The sequence below is a fragment of the Zingiber officinale genome, chromosome 8B (assembly GCF_018446385.1).
Source record: "Zingiber officinale cultivar Zhangliang chromosome 8B, Zo_v1.1, whole genome shotgun sequence".
Taxonomy (NCBI): domain Eukaryota; kingdom Viridiplantae; phylum Streptophyta; class Magnoliopsida; order Zingiberales; family Zingiberaceae; genus Zingiber; species Zingiber officinale.
In genome coordinates, this window is record NC_056001.1 from 28,988,407 (window position 1) to 29,000,383 (window position 11,977).

Below are 11,977 nucleotides of genomic sequence, written 5' to 3' on the forward strand. Positions count from 1 at the left end.
ACACAGAAGATGATTATATAACCAATTTTGACTCCTCAAACAACTGAGATACTTAGAGAGATAACTTTGCAATGTTATTGTAGAACAATTAATAATAATTAATTAATTGATGTATTTCAAACTTTAGTCACTTTATTTTGCTAGATATGTATTACTGTCTTTTGTGGATTCTATATTTATTATTTTATGATATTATCTACTGATGTATGAATTACATGATTGTTGTAGTATTATATTTTTTTTCTTTGCCTATTCTACGTGCTGCATATTTGTCAACATACTTCACACATTTCATATCTTTTTTTATACGAATAAGAGGTCATCTGCTGGGTAGCTATGGATAGTGGATCAATATCCGAGAGTCTAGTTGGAAAAGACAAGAAAGCAGAAAAAACACGACGTAACTAGAGTGCCCATGAAGAAGTTTCAATTCAAGCCTTAAAAGATGTTATCAACAAGGGATGGAAAAGTGAATGGATTTAGAGCTGGGTGCTTGACTTTATTAGAAAATGCAATGCGGGCAGCAATCCCAAGGACAAATATACGTGAAATTCCACATATAAACTCAAAGGTACATGTGTGGAAGAAAACACATGGTACTTTAGTCACGATATGATCCAAAAGTGGAGTAGGGTGGAATGATACTGACACAACCATTGAGGGTACTGACGAAGCATGTGAAGCAATCATTTAGGTATTTTATGTAAGCATGCTTCAATGATTTCAACAATGTTGTATAGTTAATTAGTTACCTAATTCTTGCAGTCAGACCACACCGCACGATCAATGAGGCACAAACAATCACCTTAGTATTAGGATTGGTGTGAAATTTTTAGAAATGACCGGGCAATATGTGAACATGTTGAACCTTTATATCAGCCTCCAAGATGTCCTTAACATGGATTACAAAGTAACAAATGACACAGCGGGTGGTGGTAATTGTTAGGACCTTCGGATGCGGCTAGAGAGGGGGGGTGTGAATAGCCAACCCCAATTTTTCTTTTCTTCCTACGAATTAGGTTAGCGCAGCGGAAATAAAATAATAGAAACGAGAACGAAAAGATCAAACCTTAGACGCAGCGATGTAACGAGGTTCGGAGATGATACTCCTACTCCTCGGCGTGTCCGTAAGGTGGACGAAGCCTATCAATCCGTCGGTGGATGAAACCCCGGATAACCGGCTAATATGAACTCCTTCTGGGTGGAGAAACCTCACCACGAAGTCTTTGCAACAGCAAAACAGAGGAGTACAACAATAGAGGAAACAAACAAGAACAATAGAAATTGTAAACACACTTGCTTGCCTTCTCGTCGGAGTCCGTTGATGAAGAAGCAGCTTCACGGCTCCAGCAGCTAGAAAACCAGCACGAAGCTCACGCGAAGCTTCAGCAAACCGAGAGCTCAGCAAAGCTCAAGGGGAAGAAGAAGAATTAGCAGAAGCAGTTCTTTCAGTGTTGTCTTTCGTTCTTCACTGTAGAGGCCTTATATCATCTGGTATCTCCCTGCAACCTGCGAAGAAGAACAGACGAAAACAGACGAAGCAGAGATAGCCGTTGTGTCGCAACGGCTAGGCCTGGACCGATCAGGATGGATCCTGATCGGTCTGGGAATCTCCTGATCGGTCTGTGGACCGATCAGGCCCTAGGCTGATCGGTCCCCAGACCGATCCCCAACTCCCAGATCGCCTTGCTTCCTTCTATTTCATTACTGATCGGTCACCAGACCGATCAGATATCCCACAAAAACATTCTGTGTGGTTACTGATCGGTCACCAGACCGATCAGATAGCCTTGGCGTCACTGGATCGGTCTGTTGACCGATCCAGACAACCTGGATCGGTTTGCAAACCGATCCAGATACCCACAGCCAGCCTTATTTCCTCTCTAGTATAGAGAACGAGCTACCGAGCCCTCTCTGACCTAGTCCGGAGAACGAGCTACCGAGCCCTCTCCGACTCCATCCGGTCCAGAGAACGAGCTACCGAGCCCTCTCTGACCTAGTCCGGAGAACAAGCTACCGAGCCCTCTCCGACTCCATCTGGTCCAGAGAACGAGCTACCGAGCCCTCTCTGACCTCCTATGCCAAGCTTCCATACTTGGACTTTTCCCGTGCCAAGTCTCCATACTTGGACTTTTCCGTGCCAAGTCTCCATACTTGGACTTTTCCCGTGCCAAGCTCCCTGCTTGGACTTCTCCGTGCCAAGTCTCCATACTTGGACTTTTCCCGTGCCAAGCTCCCTGCTTGGACTTTTCCACGCCAAGTCTCCATACTTGGACTTTTCCCGAATCAGGTCAATTCAAGTCGGGTCAACCAGGTCAACCTTGACCAAAGATTGCACCCATAATCTCCCAAGTTTGTATCCTTGTCAAACATCAAGATACAACTTCAACTTCTCTATTCTCGTCAAACATCAGAATAGAACTTTTCTATTCTCGTCAAACATCAGAATAGAACTTTTCTATTCTCGTCAAACATCAAAATACAACTCGAGTCAGGTCAACTCGAGTCAAGTCAACCAGGTCAACCTTGACCTAAGGTTGCACCAACAGTAATTATATATCTTATGGTGTTGAAGGGGATGGCGAGTCAATGTCTGCAACGCACATTCTGTCTTCTAAACCAAGTGTAGGTGCAACCTCCAATAGTAAGAAATGAAAGCACGTGAATAAAGGTGGTGATGCTATAGTTGAAGCCATCAACAACCTCGCTACCATAACCAAGGACACAATGAAGGATTCGACCAAAGAGCTAGCAACTGAGGAGAAGATATCAACTGCACAGGAGAAGGTATTGTATGCCTTAATGGTGATAATAGAGCTAACGGGTTGCTGAATTGTTGGCGGACAATTATACCAAGTTATCACTGTTCTTGCGCCTCAATGATGAGGGAAAGCTAAGTTTAGCCAAGAGGTTGTTGCGCGGAGGTTAACAGTTTGGATGTGTGGATAGGTACTAATTTTGCTAATATTAAGAACTTTTGTACCTTTTTGGATTCCTTAGTTGGATATATTTCGAACTTATGACTTTTTAAATGCTCACTATGGTAACTTGCTAGGACTTTGTAATTTATGAATGGTAATGTAAGAATTACAACATGGATGTTGTTTATGTTAAGTAATGCACAATGTAAGTTCATGGCATAAATATCAAATTATTTATGTGATCTCTTTTGTGCTTGATAGTTTTAACTCATGAAGCTTTGCTAGCAGGTTTGATGACTATGGAAGTCATCTATCTTATGGATCGGGGTTATCTTGTATCGTTTGCTGGATTTGTTTATCTCTTTGGAGGGTTTCTTCCCTCCAATTGCGTTATTGTGATTGGTGCAGGTGGTATGTTGACAGATTGATGGAATGACTAGTTTGTGTGATGTTTTGTGGTTGTTTCGTGTTATGTTTGAAGAGGATAAAATAGTGCAGTTTTCTGTTATATGTTTTTCCTTCAGATTTTGACAGGATTTGGGTTGTATGAAGTTGATGGCTTTGGGATTTTGGTTAAGCTGTTATGAAGTGCAGGTGTGTAGGTGTTATGAAGAGGAGATGTTTTGCTGATACAAGTTTTTTTTAATTGTTTGGCAAGGCACTTGTGGAAATTGTGCTTTATGATGGTTTTTTTTTTTGGCGATTGGGTGTGTTGAAAACTCTTGGCCACTTGTGGTATTTTATTTTATGACGATATGTTGAATTTTGTTAAGTTCAACATGGTTGCAATGAGTTATCTATGGTGCAAAAATTCTAAATGGGGAGTTTTTGTTGCTTAATTTGTATATGTTTTTGACTAATACTCGTGGTTGCAAAGGGGGGAGGAAATGTTTTTGACTAATACTCGTGGTTTTAATTATCTTGAGAGATTATTGCAAAGCAGTTAGAGTCTTTGTAAATAAGCTATATTAGAAGGTTAGGTTTGGTCCCCTTCTAGTATGGTTTCTTTCTATTTTAATTATATAAAAAATTGTTTCATTATGCAGCAGGATGATGAAACAAATTTGTTTAGTCAATCTAGAAGAGATGGCAGTAAGTCACAGATTGTTGGTAAATCACAGTTCATGCAGTGATCTAAAGCCTTTCCCAGCAGATGCTTATTTGGCTTCTGTTAACATGATACATGAATTATAAAGGAGCATGAAGCCATGCTCACATAGGTTCTATTGGCATATTGGAAGAAGATTGCTTTAATATTAAATCTAAGCAAGAGAATGAAAAGGACTGCCAAAATCCATCCTCCAAAAAATGATTGTCTTGCTTATGCCTACACCACCAACAAATACCATGGATTCTTCAAGAGCCCAATCGTTATTTCGTTTGAATGTGGCTTTATGCAGTTTGAATGGACTGATGGTTTTTATGCTCCACATAACTATATTAATATGTTAAAGTATTGAATGCTCACCATACCAAGTTTTGCATAACATAAGTACACATAACAAGTCCAACAGAAGAGAACACATAACTAGTTTTCCAATTTGTATACACCGTATTATCTTGAAATAACAACGTAATTATTAACTTACTTGCATACCATTCTATTACACACATCACATGTGGCTTTCCAATTAGTTTTACATTGACGCTAGAAGAAGAATTAAAGGAAAAATTAAAACAAAAAGTAGTGCACATATAAAACCAAAACAACAACAAACTAATTGGTCCTCAGACAACGGTGTACGGTTGATGATTTTGCTCTGTAACCCACCTGTGTTTGATTCAATCACCCCTTCTGTTGCTACGTATTGTTCTAGCGCATGTGTATGGTGAGGACAAGCTTGTGAGCTACAGGTTGCCTGTGACGTGTGTTTGTAATGACTCATCCTGTTGTGACTGTAGGATGCCTGAGTTCGAGAGGTAGTTGAGTCGTTACCAATTTCAGCTGATCGATGCACATTATCAGGTACATTTTTTGCATGGTATTCATCATACCAAAAGAAACATTTTCGATGTTTAAATCATGTTGGGTATAGATAGTAATACTTCCCGGGACGGGTTAAGAAATCACCAGCTTTGCATAAGATCATGGCCCCATTCCCACACTAACACATAGGTGGTGTCTTTAACTCCATAATACCTACACAAACACCATTGACAATTGACAAATTAGTTATCAAGGGTTACAACTAATAAATAAATATAAATTATTGTGCCATGATTAACATTGTTCTCTTGTAAAATATTATTTGCACAAATAAGTACACAACCCTAAGAAGAACACGAGCATCTAGAAAGCGTTGGTTAAATGAAGTGTCAATCTTTCCTCTTGATCCAAGATTTACACACTGATTTACTAATCAAACTAACACTTGAATGTAAATACGAGCACAAGGGAAAGAGTGAATCTTGTTTTCCCTCTTGATCCAAGAAACCAATTACAAAAAAATTCAAATCCAAACGACAAGTTTAATGTTACTGCTAGTCGACAAAACACCTTGTTAGAAAAATAAATTGAAATTGTATTAATTGAAACTTTAGTAGATCCACACAACCAAAAGGCAAACTTGCATCCACACACACAATACTTTATCAACCCATAAAAAGACAGCGCAGATCAGGGTTAAACGAGAAAAAAAACATTCAAAAGAATCAAACGAGATGGGAATAGATCAGATCTGACGGAGATACAAAGACAACGAGGAAATAGGTGGTTAGGGAAATGGAGATCGTTGGAATTCCAAAAAGTACTCCCAGTCCATCTCAACGATGTGGTTGACGACCTTGATCTTCTCATACGCCATCTCTAAATGCACAGCCAACAGACACTGTTAGGAGTAGGAGGAAGCAGAGAGAAGAGAAGGAGCGGAGTTAGAGAGAGCAAGCGGAAGGAGCCACACCTTGCTTTGATGATTTCCTTACCCTAAAAATTACTATACTAGGGGTATTTTAGTCATATAGTTAATAATCCATACTTTTATTCTTATCATAAAAATCATACCAAACAAAAATAAATTTATTATACTTTACTAAATATCCTCATCTAAAACATTACTATCACGCAAATTTATAATCCCTCAATAATCCTATCACACAACCAAAAGCTACCTTAAAGGTTAAAGAATTGTATCTTGTACGTTAGATTGTATATTTTTTTTTTGCGATGCGCTCTGTTAAGAGTTTAATGTTTCATAGATCAACTACATTCAAACAATATTGTTTGAAAACTTACAGATTTACGGTTGGAGATAAAATTATGACATGCAAAAACTGGGTAGAGAATCTTTAATGTAAATTGACAATATTCATTGATCTCTAAAAGATCAATGACAAGATTCAAAATGTATGTTAAAAAAAAATAATTTAATATTGTTTTGATATTGTATTGGTTGTATCAAATTTTAGTCGAACAATTATTGTTGTTTCGTATAAGTATTATTTTCAATTTCAAAGAGTATTATTTATACAGTTTTAGAGAATTTCAAGTAATACACTTTCAGATTTTCAAATATGTTTGTTGAAGTACCTACTGAACCATAATTGCTACAGTATAGATTTGGCTTTGTAGCAGCTATGAAACCGTAGTTCCTACAACATGATCTTGACTTGTTCAATCACGTGTAGAAGTTATAGTTCCATAGCTACTACAACACAAACTTGACGTTGTAGTAGCTATGGAGCTGTAGCTACTATAACACGTTCTTGACTTGTTCAATCAGGTTGTAGCCTCTATGATTTGTAGTTTCTACAACACAGACTTGATGTTGTAGCAACTATGGAATCAGAGCTAGTATAACATGGCCTTGACTTGTTCAATCATGTTATATCAGTTATGGTTTCGTAGCTACTAGAAAGTGGACTTTAATTGTTCAATCATGTTATTTATGGGTTACAACACAGACTTGACATTGTAGCAACTATGAAATCATAGTGGCTATAACACGGACTTGACTTGACGCTATAGCAGGTACGGTTCCGTAGCTGCGATAATGTGGAATTGAATTATTTAATCACATTGTAGTAACTACGATTTCGTAGCTGCTACAACGCAAACTTGTCACTATAGCATATATGAAATCGTAGTTGTTACAATGCGGAATTGAATTGTTCAATAACGTTGTAGCAGCTAAAGTTCTGTAGCTGCTATGATTTTGTAGCTGCTATAATACAGACTTGTCGTTGTTTCGTAGCTGCAACAATGCAGACTTGAATTATTAATCACGTTGTAGTAGCTATGGTTCCTTAGCTATTACAACACAGATTTGATATTGTAGCAGCTACTAAATCGTAGTTGCTACAATACAGACTTGACTTGATGTTGTAGCAGTTATGAAATCATAGCCGCTACAACGTGAACTTGAATTCTTCAATCACGTTATAGTAGTTAATTAATCGTAGTTGCTACAACATGGACTTGTTTAAGTCTTTTATGTAACAATCGCAGTTGATATGAAAATGAAACTGTAAATTGAACACTTAAAATATTTAAAATTATAAATTTAAATGTAAAATAATTTCATATAATACTAAGTGTATAAGTATGTCAAATTACATACATCAAATATTTACCCTTTAAACCTCATACAAAATGCTTAGAATTTCATTGTAACCATCATGCTTATATATTTCAAATCTCATACAAAATGGTACCAAGTTCATTGTAACCATCATACAAAATGTTAAATTTATCATTGTAACTATATATTCAAACTGATAGAGGATTCTTACAAAATTGGTGATTATGATCTAGCAATGAACACCTTGTACACCTTTTCTAAATTTTATCACTATGTCAACTTTCAATACTTTCAATGCGTGCCTTTCATAGTCTTCCTAGTTGTACACGACACCTAGGAGAGGCAAATGTGGATTAGTAGGCTGATGTATCCAATACTCTACTTTTAGTTTCATGGATAACATCATTATATATGTTTTTGTAGTATAATATCAAATACTAATCTTCACAATAGTTGTAAGAATCTAAATGAGCATATCTAATTGCATATATTGCATGAGAACATGAGGGACCAATAATGTAGATCGTATGATAAGGATAATGTCTTTTAATAAATCAACGTCATAAATGTAGGACCGTTGGGCCGGCTAGGAGGGGGTTGTTGGATATCCTGCTAACACAAAAAAGAAAACAAACCCTCCTCGAACTCTTTAGGCTAACACTTGCATAATTAAGTTAAGCAGATAAATTAAAAGCATAAAGAAAAGCGAGGCACAAAAGATTTACTTGGTTACAACCGGGAAGGTTGTTAATCCAAGGAAGATTAAGCTCAATAAAACTCCTTCTGGCGGAGAAGCCTCGTACAGCGTTGAAGTGCAGAAAACAGAAGCTTAGACTAAAAGAGAGTGTGCAAGCACTGGATTTACAATCAGCGAGTTCTATCTAAGCTTCTGGACCAAGGCTATATTTATAGTCTTGGTCCGGGCGCCTGGAAGGGTTCCGGGCGCCTTGGGGGGGATAAATTTTATCCCCCAACGGTCGGATCGAGTCAAAACTCGATCCTGTTGAAAAGTCGATTCCGGGCGCTCGGAAGGGTTCCGGGCGCCCGGAATGGTTCCGGGCGCTCGGAGCCCTAAGGTCAACATAAGTTGACTTTTCGACTCCGGTTCAACTCGTCCCGGTTCAACTCGTCTCAGTTCGGCTCGTCTTGGTCCGGGTCTGTTCGCTCCGGCTCCGCTAGCTTGGGTGATCTCTGCCATCCGGAATAAGGCTCACCCGAACCCATCTTCCGGTCTTCTCGAGCGTGCTTCCCTCCGGCTTCTCGTCCCTCGGAATTGTCGCGTGTTCCTTCTCGTCCACCAGGGTACTCATCCGCAGACTTCGTCCCTCGGTCGCACCCCGTGCCGACCTTCGCGCTAGCTGCGTCTCTTGCTCCCCGAGCAATCTTCCGCTCTGGCTTTCGTACCTCAGAACCACCGCGCACACTTCCTTCTCGTCCGCCGGTGTACTCTTCCGCAGCACCTCGTCCCTCGGACGCACAGCGTACCGTCCTTCTCGCTAGCTGCGTCTTCCGCTCGAGTACCTGTGCTCCTAAGCTCCTGCACACTTAGACACAAGGTTAGAAACAACGCAGGACCTAACTTAACTTGTTGATTACACCAAAACAACCTTGGGGTTCCAACAATCTCCCCCTTTTTGGTGTGATCAACCCAAGTTAAGCTAGGGTCAGAAAATAGATATGTAATTAAATAATTTATTGCAATAACATGCAACATGATAGAAGTAATTAAATTTCAAACATTCCAAATTTTAATTTTCAATTTTCTACCTCCCCTAGACTTATACTTTCCTTCTCCCCCTTTGATCACAATAAAAATGGGGAACAACTAAAATCTAAGGGTTGACATTAAAAAATTTGAAAATATATTTCAATAATTTTCAGGGAAATATTTCTAAGTCAAGATAAATTTCTAAGTCAAGAAAAAAATTTCAAGTATTCGTCATCAATAATTAAACACTTTCTAAGCCGAAAAATTTATGCAAGAAAATTTAAAAAAATTGATAGCATGAATAAAAATTTCTATGCATTTATTTATTTTATACTGATACTTATATCAACAAGTTTTAAATTTCCATTTCAATTTTTCATAACTTCTCAAATTACACTTTTTCAAAATTAAAGCCACAGATATTAAACATGCAATAATTTGTATCATGTTAATTTCTATTATTTTTTGAATTGCAACTTCACAAAAATATTCAAATAGCATAGATTCTAACTTGATAAAATTTTTTGACAATATAAAAAATTCTTTCGGCAATGTGCAAAATTCGTTTGAAAGAATATTTTGTAATTTGCCAGAATTTTTTAACAATAACAATTTGCAGGAATCTATTAATAATAGGTTTCTTAATCCGAAAATATTTTTCGATGAATCAATTTCTAATTCATAAAACTTTTTCAATAAAGTAATTTGTACTTCCAAATTTTTAGGACCAGAAAAAGTTTTTGATAATATTTCTAAGTTGCATAATTCTTTCGAAAAACTTCTTTGTGATTCACAAAAGTTTTTTAGCAAAGTTTCCAATTTGCAAAATTCTTTTGTTAAGATATTTTGAAATTCAAAGAACTCTTTCGATAATATTTCAAATTTGCAGGATAAGTTTGACAATTGATTTTCTAATATAAAAAACTCTTTCGATGATTCGTAAAAATTTTCAGGCAATTCTTCGATTGAATCATTCAATTGATCAGAGGTTCGAGTCCATACCTGACTTACCTTGTCAGTAATTGATTCTCCCCCTATCGAGTTGCTTTCTTCCGAAGATTCTCCCCCTTCATCGATCTCGGGATGTACTTCGGCTGTTATAGTACTTACCTCGATTTCGGACTCTTCTATCGGTGGCTCGGTGTCTATTGAGGTGTCAGCTTCTGAAGGTTCTTCGTAGAGCTGCAAGAACTTTTCCCAAAGTTCTTTTGCGCTTTCATAATCTGCGACCTTTTTGAAATCTTCGTTTGGTATTACATTCAGAAGATAATATTTTGCTCGCCCATTTGCCATAGACTCCTCACGTTGCTTTTCGTTCCAGAGGCGTAGATCGAGTCCTTCTCCGTTCGTGTTCTTTGGTTCTTCATAACCAAACTTCATTATTAAAGAAATATCAGAATCTGAGTTAAGGTATACCTCCATGTTTTGTTTCCAGATGGAAAACTCCCCCTCGAATGCAGGTGGGTAGTCGCTAGCTCCGGCCATTATTTTGTTGCTTCAGACGGCGGTTAGTCCTTCTGAGGCGTACTCGGCTCTGATACCACTTGTAGGACCGTTGGGCAGGCTAGGAGGGGGTTGTTGGATATCCTGCTAACACAAAAAAGAAAACAAACCCTCCTCGAACTCTTTAGGCTAACACTTGCATAATTAAGTTAAGCAGATAAATTAAAAGCATAAAGAAAAGCGAGGCACAAAAGATTTACTTGGTTACAACCGGGAAGGTTGTTAATCCAAGGAAGATTAAGCTCAATAAAACTCCTTCTGGCGGAGAAGCCTCGTACAGCGTTGAAGTGCAGAAAACAGAAGCTTAGACTAAAAGAGAGTGTGCAAGCACTGGATTTACAATCAGCGAGTTCTATCTAAGCTTCTGGACCAAGGCTATATTTATAGTCTTGGTCCGGGCGCCTGGAAGGGTTCCGGGCGCCCTGGGGGGATAAATTTTATCCCCCAACGGTCGGATTGAGTCAAAACTCGATCCTGTTGAAAAGTCGATTCCGGGCGCCCGGAAGGGTTCCGGGCGCCCCGGTCGGTTCCGGGCGCCCGGAGCCCTAAGGTCAACATAAGTTGACTTTTCGACTCCGGTTCAACTCGTCTCAGTTCGGCTCGTCTTGGTCCGGGTCTGTTCGCTCCGGCTCCGCTAGCTTGGGTGATCTCTGCCATCCGGAATAGGGCTCACCCGAACCCATCTTCCGGTCTTCTCGAGCGTGCTTCCCTCCGGCTTCTCGTCCCTCGGAATTGTCGCGTGTTCCTTCTCGTCCACCAGGGTACTCATCCGCAGACTTCGTCCCTCGGTCGCACCCCGTGCCGACCTTCGCGCTAGCTGCGTCTCTTGCTCCCCGAGCAATCTTCCGCTCTGGCTTTCGTACCTCGGAACCACCGCGCACACTTCCTTCTCGTCCGCCGGTGTACTCTTCCGCAGCACCTCGTCCCTCGGACGCACAGCGTGTCATCCTTCTCGCTAGCTGCGTCTTCCGCTCGAGTACCTGTGCTCCTAAGCTCCTGCACACTTAGACACAAGGTTAGAAACAACGCAGGACCTAACTTAACTTGTTGATTACACCAAAACAACCTTGGGGTTCCAACAATAAATACCAATACTGGTGCTTACATGGAATTTTGTATTGGAACAAGGATGAATACTGTACGCATGTCGTTAACTGTTGTGCCTCTTTAGCAGATCTTCGACATAAGGAGTCATCCTAGTTAATTATTTTCACTAGTCTACCTATAAAAATAAAATCATTCAGATTACTTTCTCCTAGTGTATTCTATCATGCTATAGATTGGTAATTCACATGCAGGCTTCAGGATTGCGTTCATGCACTCTGAGC